Genomic DNA, 11,208 nt, shown 5'->3' with positions numbered 1-11,208 from the left:
TGTTACAGAGGCACGAGTTTTATGTTACACCTATTGCCTATTTAATGCGTTCAATTATTCAATTGTATAAAAATTAAGGGAGATTTGTCTGCATTTCCAGCTACAGCACTAATGCAGGATAGAAGACTTATGGGGGACTTCTACAATGGCGAGCACTGTATAGTGAAGGGGGGGGTGTGAGGAGAGAGAGTGGAAGATAACATACTATAGTATAATGCCTTTGCCTGCCTTGTTCCCTTTCCCTATAGCTGTCTGTCAGCCATAGGCAGACTTACATGATAATCTCATACCCAAGCTTGCATACGACTCAGAATGATGCTCTGTAATGGCTACGCATTTTGGTGGTATGCTAGCGCGAATATTTGGGACATAGTATTCTCTCACCGTCAGTAAATGTCTCTCTCCCCTGCCTGTGCTTTCTCTGTTCCAACAGTAACTACTTTTCCGTTTCACAAACTCATCATCAGTACTACTCTTTTGAAAAGCCAAGGAACTTTTTTTTTCTTTTTTTTTAATGCACTGTGTTTTCCCTCCTGACGCGTTTCCCATGTGCTGTACAAGAAATACTATGTGTGGAAAATAAACCAAACTTGTGTTCATCTTTTCAAGTGTCTCCTGTGTCGGTCTTTTCCTTGAGACGTCAACACTGAAAGAGAATAACTGCAAGGGACCACTGGGAATACTTTGTTCTTTTAACGGCGAGAACTAGTTTTGCCCAGTTTAAATCGCACTTTTCCAGCCCTAACTCTCAACCAACACTCCCTCCCTGCATTACACTGTCATACCTCTGGATACTATTTACTATTTCCTATTAAAGTTTACAATGGCTTATTTAATTTATTTTTTCTTTCTGTAATTTCCCCCCCCACTTTCTCCCCAATTGTACTTGACCGATTCCCCCTGCTGCCCCGGTCGCTGCTCCACCCTCTGCTGATCTGGGGAGAGCCGTAGACACACACATGCCTCCTCCGATACATGTGCAGTTGACAGCGGCTTCTTTTCACCTGACAGCGGGGAGCTTCACCGACCGGACGTAGCATGTGGGAGGATCACGCTATAACCCACCAGTTCCCTTCGGCCCCGAACAGAGAGGAGGCGCTAACGCAGCAGCCAGGACACATACCCTCAATCGTGCCTGTATGGACGCCCGAACCAAGCCGGAGGTAACACGGGGGCGCGAACCTGCGACCCTCGTGTTGGTAGCCAGGGAATCTACCACTACACTACACTACCCGGGTGCCCAAGTTTACAATGGCTTCTCAGCGGTTTGGCTTTCACCACTTGCATTATGCTAAAACATGTTTATATCCACATTGGGGACGTCACCCATGCCATTACAGTAAACCAAGGCAAATTGGTGATGGGAGTTTTTGTGCAACACCCGACAACATAAACAATAACTACTGTATGAAAACACTGGGTTACATCTGACCAATTTGATTTTGGTTTGTGGAGTGTGACCAGTGTTTGGTCTTATCTCATGGATAAGTTCCACACATCAAATAGAGCAGAGATGCTGGATCTCATTTGCATAGATTTCCATATGTGCAGACATTTGAAAAAGATAGTGACATGATGGGCCTAAACTTAAATACATGAAACATGCATGATGCCAAATATCTTCAAAGGATGTGCTGTGTAATTGGCAGCTGAAATTTCATCCCTGCATATTTTGAAATGTGCTCCATCTAATACTGGGGTATACTGCTGAATAAATAAGCCCCAATGAGACGGTCTGCCAATAACACTGCTAAGGGGCAGTCTGCCCCAATCAGGGGAGCCCAATATTGATGACTATGCCAGCTATTGTAACAAGAGAGAGCTAGTTAGCAAGCTTTGCTTTTTGTTTTTTACTTTTCTCCATTCAGTATCTATATTAATTTGAAGAAAACTTCGCACCGTGGGCAAGTTTGCAACTGCATAAAACAGGGTTCCTACACATTTTCCATTGAAGAATTCCATACTTTTCCAGACTTCTCTGTCAGACCATATTTGACATTTGAGTAGTGTGTTGAAAAGTGGTGGGGGCATTGTAAATGACACCTATGGCCACACCACAATAGACCCTTCTCACGGGGGCCATTTTGTGTCGAAAAGGCAGAATAAACACAGGTGCAAGCAACCCACTAATGAGGGTTTCCAAATTCCAATCATGGAAGTTGGAAACTCTCATTAGTGTTTTGCTTGCACCTGTGTTTCCCCTGCCTTTTCGACACAAAATGGCCCCCGTGAGAAGGGTCCATTTGGCGTTACCACCGCCGTATCAAGGATATGGTCGTGGTTAAGAAAACCCTAATCTTAACCACAGGGAGGTAGGCTGGAGAGAGGAGGAGGCAGGAGAGGGAGGTGGGGAGGTTGGAGGGAGGCAGCGTTGTTTAAGGTTATGGTAAGAATCTCAGTGCAAGCCAATCAGAGGCAAGTGTGTCTTGTCAAGAAGTACAGTTAGTGGGATCCTGGCTGACGTCACGGTCTATGGTGCCTTCAAAGTGATCAGGACAAAAGAAAACGGGCCAGTCCTGTCAAAGGGGCTTCTGGTTCAACAGTAATGGTAAAATAAAAGAAATATATATGTATATATTAATTTCCAGGGACAGCACTACGCCGGGGGAAGGGGGGCTATAGCCCCCTCACAAATCTGCCAAGCCCCAGTTAAGCCCCCTCAAGCATTTTAGTATCTTTTTTATTTAAAAAACAAAACAAATGTGTAAAGTTAATAACCAACCAGGTTTGAATTTATTTAATTGATAAAAAGATATGTATCAAACTGCCCAGCAGGAATACATACATACATTTAAAAAAAAATATTGAGGTTGAGACACTTTTACATGCTATCCCTTGGATGTTTTATTGTCTCTATATTCATGAATAAAGTCAGTCAATCAATCAATCAATCAAAAAACTCTCGTAACGTAACGGGACAAGCCCCGTCTTTTATTGTCACACGAACACCACAACACATGCATGCGGCTACAACACACTCATGCTGACAGTGGCCGGTGAAAAGTGTCCTCTGCATTTAACCCATCCAGGCATGTCCTTTCCTCCGGGGGGCAGGCCAGGAGCAGTGGTCGCTTTCTCGTACAGCGCCCGGGGACCAACTTCGGATGTTGTTGATGACGATCTGATCTTCTGCATGTTTTTAGTGGGGGGGTTATATACGGAGGAACCCGGGGAGAACATGCAAACTCCACACAGACAGAAAGGCCCTTACGACGAGATACCCCACCTGGGCAGTAGGCACTGAAGATATGGGGGGGAACACAACCACAGCGCCCACAGTGTCCCTGGCGAGAATCGAACTCAGGACCTTCTGACTGTGAGGCGACAGCTCTACCACTGAGCCACCGAGCCACCGTGCCCAATCAATCAATCAAAAGGCTTATTTCCATTGTGGACTTTTTCTTACCCTGATATTAACCTCGCCAATCATCACTCCTCATGCCTAAACCTAACCAGTCATCAAAGCATGCTCGTTTTAGTTGAATCCCAACATGAAGTATGATTGAATGTGGCAACTCTTAATTTTCTGACGACTAGAGGGCTGGGCAGTGGGCAATATATCGATTTTAACGATTTTATATTGATATTGTGATATGAGACTATATACAGTATCATCTTAGATTTTGGATATCGGTATATCGTGATATGGCATACGTGTTTTTTCCTGGTTTTAAAGGCTGCATTACAGTAAAGTGATGTGATTTTCTGAACTTACCAGACTGTTCTAGCTGTTATATTCAGGGATTGCCAATAGGCTAGTAGTGCATACAGAGTCCAGCTGCTCCGCTCGCAGCGGAGGGAGGGGGCAGCAGTGTGTATGGGAAACGCTATGATGTTCATCACTTTAACATTGTTCCCCCTGGTCTGAAAAAGTCCACATCAACATGGTGGAGAGGCAGAAAAACAGGAGGCTAGCTCCGCTCATAACAGAGCTATTTCATAGAAGTTGAATTCACATCACATTGTACTCACAATGGGATGAAAATAGGAAAGATCGTATAGTTTCTTCTTTATCAAAGTTTTCACAACATAACCTCTCAGCTCCTTCTTCTCATTTGAATGTGTGTTTGTTTAAAGTCACTTGGTGTCCCGTTTGAGGGGCGTTTGCCGTGTTTAAGCACCGTGATTTGCTTGATGGTCCAAACACCACCCAGCCGGGAAACTAGAGGCCATCTCACAAAGCAACACACGTATTACTTACAGACAATAATAACAGCACGGTTGTATTTGCCTTTACCCACTAATCTGTGGAAAATCCCCTGATTTCGTATTCCTCCAACTGCACTGCTTCCCTTCACTGCTCTCTGGATGGGCAGAGCCCTAGAGCTATAGGCCATCAGATCATCTGTGGCAAATCCTTTTGCTGCAAACCATGGGAGCACAAGCTGGCTGGCCTCCCCTGGATTCTTCACCCTCATCACTGTTTTGCTGTGTAAATGATTAGTAAGTTTTCCTTTTTTTGATTTTGCTTTGGTAATGTATGATTATTTGTAGAGTTATTCCTTCATTTTGGATATTATATCATTAGTCATTGGTTGGATTGTTTGGATTTAATTGTTACTTTTGTTGAATCACTATGGATTGACTTATGTTCTTCTCTTTCTCTATTACCAGCAAACCAGCAACAACTTATGGTGTATAAACAAAAGACTGGTGTTGGAATCCAAGCCTCTGCTGTATTCTGTCCTGGCCGACAGGCCATTGTGTTGGGCCTCACCTGGAACCAGGCCTTAGACCTGTGCTGCACCCACCCTCACCACCATTCCTTATTGAAACATTTTACATAGTCATTATATCCACATTACTAATGATTATTTATCAAAAATCTCATTGTGTAAATATTTTGTGAAAGCACCAATTAGTCATCCCTACAATATTGTCGCAATATCAATATCGAGGTATTTGGTCAAAAATATTGTGATCTTTGATTTAGTCCATATCGCCCAGCCCTACCTGTGATATCTCACATGTGGCTAAAAGGATAGACAATAGAAAATATAGATATACATTATATAATGTATCATCATTCAGCTTAAAAATACAGAGATATGATTTCTGGGCCATATCAACCTGCCCTCTGCTGGAGGACGTGGGCATCAGACTGGCTTCAGAAATGTTTACAAATACACGCTGGAGATTGTAGGATTCCACCTGTGATGCTTCTTTATCATCAGTAGTTTGAACACTAAGCAAATAAGCTGATGAAGAAGACTGGGTGAAGTCTCTCTGACTCTGGCCCAGAGTTTTGGTTCGATTCCCGATCGAGGAGAAATGTTGTTCCTCAAACTGGTCTCCCATCTCTTTAACATGGCTGGAAACACCCGCCCAAGCCTCAGACACTTTTGAATGGCAAAAGCCAGAGGAAAGAGTGAAAACCGCTGAGAAAACAAGTATTAAGAAGTCTGACCTGGTGGCAAAGAGGGTTTGCTTGCTGCCCTGCAGTGTTGAGGCCTCAATCTCTTCGGAGGTCGTGGGTTCGAGTCTCAATCATTTTGAATGGCGACAGTCAGAGGAGAGAGACAAAAGCGCCCGTGATTAGCTACTGTATGTCAAAGTCCGATACATAGACTAAAAGCTCAAATATAGCCTTTTCCAGATTTTGACCTATAGCCAGGCATTTCAAAAGTCACACAGTGAGAAATACAGCATCAGTTCACTGTCTATGTCAGCTGCCTCCAGAGGAAGAGGTTGTGTGTTCTCAGCTGGAATGTGTACAGACTGAACTTTCATCTGTGTTTTTTGAGGCAGCAAGGTTATTTGTATTTGAATAAAAGTGTAAATAGGTGTAAAAATCTTCTTTTAGTTTTTATTACACTTGTTGTAATAACACTTGTTGTACAAGTTTTTTTTTTTTTTTTTTTTTTTTTTTCATTTGGCCTTTATTTATTGTTATATAGGACAGTAGGCAGACAGGAAAGGTGGGGAGAGAGAGAGGGGATGACATGCGGCAAAGGACCGCAGGTTGTATTCGAACGCGGTCGGCCGCGCGAAGGGCCCAGCCTTCGTGGTATGCGTGCTACCAGGACGCACGAGGATATTAAAGTGTTAACATAAATGTTCTTCAATAAACTATACTGCAAAAGAGGGTTCCTACTGTGGGTTTTGATCCCTTGTCTATCAGAACAGGGACAACTGCACTCACCACTCAGCCACACAGACAGACCCATAGAGCTCAGGCTTATACATCCATGACACACAGACAGTGGCAGAGGAAACAAATATTTTTTATAAATATTTGTATAAAATAAATAACATTTGTAAAAACCCGCATATTTGTGCTTTTCCGAATACCGGGTTTGGCTCCACCCCTAGTTCAAACCTCTAGCAGGTTGTTGGAGGATACTGATTGGCTGTTCAATAAAGTAATTACTAATTAACACCAGAAGGTGTCCCCTGGTGGCACACTGAGTTGAATGTGTAGTTTACCATGTAAGCTTCAGTCCTCCCACAGTAACCCTGGTTCAAAAATGTTCTTCTTTCTTCCTCTCCCTCTGTCTCTCCCACAAGCATAAAATGTCTGAAATAAAAAAAGATAAAAGAAGCTTATCTTTGTTTTTTACCATTACATTTTTCTCAGACTTTATGACCCTGCCCCCCCCCCCCACACACACACACACACCAGCTTTATGTTGATTGAGAGCTGAAATGTAAAATTTTTAAAACCAGACAGGTCAAACTTTTTACAGTGGGATTTTTGCCAAACTCTGTTCTCTCTCTCTCTCTCACTGTTTCTCAATGTCGCTCACTCAAAGGGAAGCCAGGCTACCTTCAGGTATCCTAGGTAAACCGAGCCTCCACGTGACCTCTATGTGCTATCAGTCATGAAGAAACTTACGCTACAGGCATAGCCTGTGACGTCACGTTGAAGGCTGGGTTTACCCAGGCTAGCCTTCAGGTACATTCAATTAAATTCAGCTTGGGGTGTGTAGTTTACTATGTAAGCTTCAGTCCTCCCACAGTAAACCTGGTACAAATCAGCGTGCTGGATTTAGTGGCATGTTCTTCTCTCTTCCTCTCTCTCTGTCTCTCTTACAAGCATATTATACTTTATGACCCCCCCCCCCCCCCCCACACACACACACACACACACACACACCAGCTTTATGTTGATTGAGAGCTGAAATGTAACATTTTTAAAACCAGACAGGTCAAACTTTTTACAGCGGGATTTTTGCCAAACTCCGTTCTCTCTCTCTCTCTCTCACTATTTCTCTATGTCGATCACTCAAAGGAAAGCCAGGCTACCTTCAGGTATCCTAGGTAAACCGAGCCTCCACGTGACCTCTATGTGCTATCAGTCACGAAGAAACTTACGCTACAGGCATAGCCTGTGACGTCACGTTGAAGGCTGGGTTTACCCAGGCTAGCCTTCAGGTACATTCAATTAAATTCAGCTTGGGGTGTGTAGTTTACTACTGTATGTAAGCTTCAGTCCTCCCACAGTAACCCTGGTACAAATCCAGCGTGCTGGATTTAGTTGCATGTTCTTCTCTCTTCCTCTCTCTCTCTGTCTCTCCCACAAGCATAAAATACTTTATGACCCCCCCCCCCCCACACACACATACACACACACACACACACACACACACCCCAGCTTTATGTTGATTGACAGCTGAAATGTGAAATTTTTAAAACCAGACAGGTCAAACTTTTTACAGTGGGATTTTTGCCAAACTCCGTTCTCTCTCTCTCTCTCACTAGTTCTCAATGTCGATCACTCAAAGGAAAGCCAGGCTACCTTCAGGTAGCCTAGGTAAACCGAGCCTCCACGTGTCGTGACCTCTATATTGCTATCAGTCAAGAAGAAACTTATGCTACAGGCATAGCCTGTGACGTCATGTTGAAAGCTGGGTTTACCCAGACTAGCCTTCAGGTACATTCAATTAAATTCAGCTTGGGGTGTGTAGTTTACTATGTAAGCTTCAGTCCTCCCACAGTAACGGCTGGTACAAATCCAGCGAACAGGATTTTGTTGCATGTTCTTCTCTCTTCCTCTCTCTCTGTCTCTCCCACAAGCATAAAATACTTTATGACACCCCCCCCCCCACACACACACACACCATGCTTTATGTTGATTGACAGCTGAAATGTAACATTTTAAAAACCAGACAGGTCAAACTTTTTACAGTGGGATTTTTGCCAAACTCTGTTCTCTCTCTCTCTCTCACTAGTTCTCAATGTCGATCACTCAAAGGAAAGCCAGGCTACCTTCAGGTGAAACCAGGAAATTGTTATACTGTATTGTTGCTTTTAATCAATTTAGAAAGGTGATCTAGAGTCTAAATTGTTGTTTGGAAGTCCAGAAATTAATCTCTTGCCATAAACTGAGTCTACTTAACTATTTCTAAATTGACTAAAAGCTAAAATATACAGTAGCCTTTTCCAGATTTTGACCTATAGCCAGGCACTTCAAAAGTCATACAGAGAGAAATACTGCATCAGTGGCACTGCCTTTGTGGTTCACTGTCTATGTCAGCTGCCTTCAGAGGGAGAGGTTGTGAGTTCTAATCTGGCATGTCCACAGAATTAAATTTCATCTGTGGATTTTTAGGCAGCAAGTTTTTATTACACTTCTAATTACTTTGAAGATATTAAAGCCAGGCGTAAACAGCTGGTGACATTAAACACAGGGCTCGGGAATCAAACCAATAGTCCACCTGTCAGGTAGCAACACAAACACAGCTACTCAGCCTGCTGAGCTATGAGCTGTTTGGAGTGCTTCTGAATTCTACACACTGTGTTCACACTGACAAGAACAGAGAACATACAGAGAGATAGGTTGGAATCGATGGAGTGAGCAGCTGTTTATCTGACTGAGCTAGAGTCAGAGACTGATGAGACTCCTACATCAGCTTATTTCTATCAGTGTTCAAACTACTGATGATGATAAAAATAGCATCACTGGTGCTGCCTGAGGCAGGGATTGAACAGACAACCTTCAGACATCACACAACAGCCACATGTTTATCTGAGTGAGCTATAGCCCACTTCCTCTTGTAATGTTTTCATATTGTAGCTTTAAATCTTGATCTGTGACTGTTGAAGTATGTCTGACAAGGAGATAAGAGAATATCTCCATTCTCTCGAGAATATGAGCGTGTGATTTGAAAAAGAAAGTTGCACTTCATAATTAGTTAGTTCTTTACCGGACTTAAGAGCCTGAAAATCTTCTGTAAATATCCTGCAGTCTTCTTTTTTTTTAGATTATTTTTGGGGGGCATTTCTGCCTTTATTTAGATAGGACAGTAGGCAGACAGGAAAGATGAGGATAGAGAGAGAGGGGATGACATGCGGCAAAGAACCTCTGGTCGGATTTGGACCCGAGCCTCCGTCATATGTGCTACAAGGTGAGCCACCTGGCACGGTATCCTGCAGTCTTTGATATGTTACCTGGACCAGATGTTTCCAGGTACTAAATCGGCTGGGATCCAGTAGATGTGGATGCTGATTGATCTGTGTGAGGCCACCACCACCTCAAGTCAGGGAGTGGTGGGTGTGTGTGTGTGTGTGTGTGTGTGTGTGTGGTGAACAGGCCATTGTTCAGAGGGCATAACGAGAAAAGCTCTGTTCCATCTGTGAGCTTCTGTCAGCTGTTTTTACTCTGATGGTTTTGGCTCCAGTTTGGATCTCATTAGTTTCTCATCTTGCTGCTGATTCCTCTGATCCATGTCCACTGCCAAGGTTTATAAAGACCATGTGCTAAAACTGAGGGACTGCTGGTTACACTTCAAGCCTTGGCTGAGCACCCAGAGGGAGATGTTTCAAGGGTTCAGTTGATGTGCAGATGATTGAATGGCAAATTATGACGGTTTTATGATGGGCTTTTAGACACTTAACAAAAACCTTTTCTCTAGTGGCAAATAAATAAGAAGTTACCCTGGCCCAGCAGTCAAATCACCTGGCCTAATGGACAAGGTGTATGGTTTTGGATCAGAAGACAGAGTTTTAGTCCCTTTGTGGTAAACTTTCTAGTTCAGCAATTCCAGAAGTTTCTTTTAGAGCTTCAGGCATTATAACTGTGATTGGTAGTAGGCCTAGTTGTCAGTTTGTGACATGGTTTTTCCACGCAAAAGGTGCACATAACACCAGACAAGAGAGACAAACAAACAACATTACATCATATTTGTCTGTCATGCATTCAAATTAAAGTAACTAGCCTGTTTTGAAAATGTAAGGAGTAGAAAGTACAGATATTTGTGTTAAATTGTAAGGAGTAAAAGTAAAAAGTTCTCAGAAAAATACTCAGTAAAGTACAGATACCTGAAAATCCTACTCAAGTAGAGTAACAAAGTATTTGTACTTAGTTACTTCCCATCTCTGGGTTTAGGCATGAGGAGTGATGATTGGTTAGGTTAATATCAGGGTAAGAAACAGCCTACAATGGAAATAAGCCTTTTGATTGATTGACTTTATTCATGGTTATAGAGACAATAAAAGATCCAAGGGATAACATGTAAAAGTGTAAACACTTATTTCCAACATGGTCCCTGATGTGTTATTGTGTTCTCTTGTGTTCTCAACCTCAATGATTTTTAAAATGTACTGTATGAATTCCTCCTGGGCATTTGTATATGTCTATATCTTTTTATCAATTATCAAATAAATTAAATCAATCAACCAATCAATCAAAAGGCTTATTTCCATTGTGGACTTTTTCTTGCCCTGATATTAACCTAACCAATCATCACTCCTCATGCCTAAACACGCCTAAAACCCAACCAATCATCACTCTGCATGCCTAAACCCAACCAATCACTTCTCATGCATGCCTAAACCTTTGCATGTGAGTTTTTGCCATTGCCTTGTGGTCACTTGTAGCTTATAGCTATATATTTTTTAAATATTAATTTAAAAACTACATTTATTTTGAATGTGCTAACGTGCTGTGTGCCATATCTGGTTTTATTTGTGGGTGGGGGGGGGGGACTTCATTATAAAGTAACTTTGAAGTCATGAAAATCGACTATTTTCTTAGCACCCCCACATATTGGTCTAGCCTCCCCCGAGCACCCCCTTAAAAAAAATCCTGGAGCCGTGCCTGTTCCTTTCATTCTATTGCCCAAAATTGTAGTTTGTAGTTTAGTAGTTAAACTACACAAACATGACCAAAAAGTACTACTTGACTCCCTACGCAAATATGAATGTAGTTGAACTACCAGCAAGCTACTGAAAAATGTAGTTCAACTATGTAGTTCAACTACATGTAAT

The sequence above is a fragment of the Poromitra crassiceps genome, assembly GCF_964638095.1.
Source record: "Poromitra crassiceps genome assembly, chromosome: 12".
NCBI lineage: Eukaryota > Metazoa > Chordata > Actinopteri > Beryciformes > Melamphaidae > Poromitra > Poromitra crassiceps.
Note: the sequence above shows the minus strand (reverse complement) of the source record.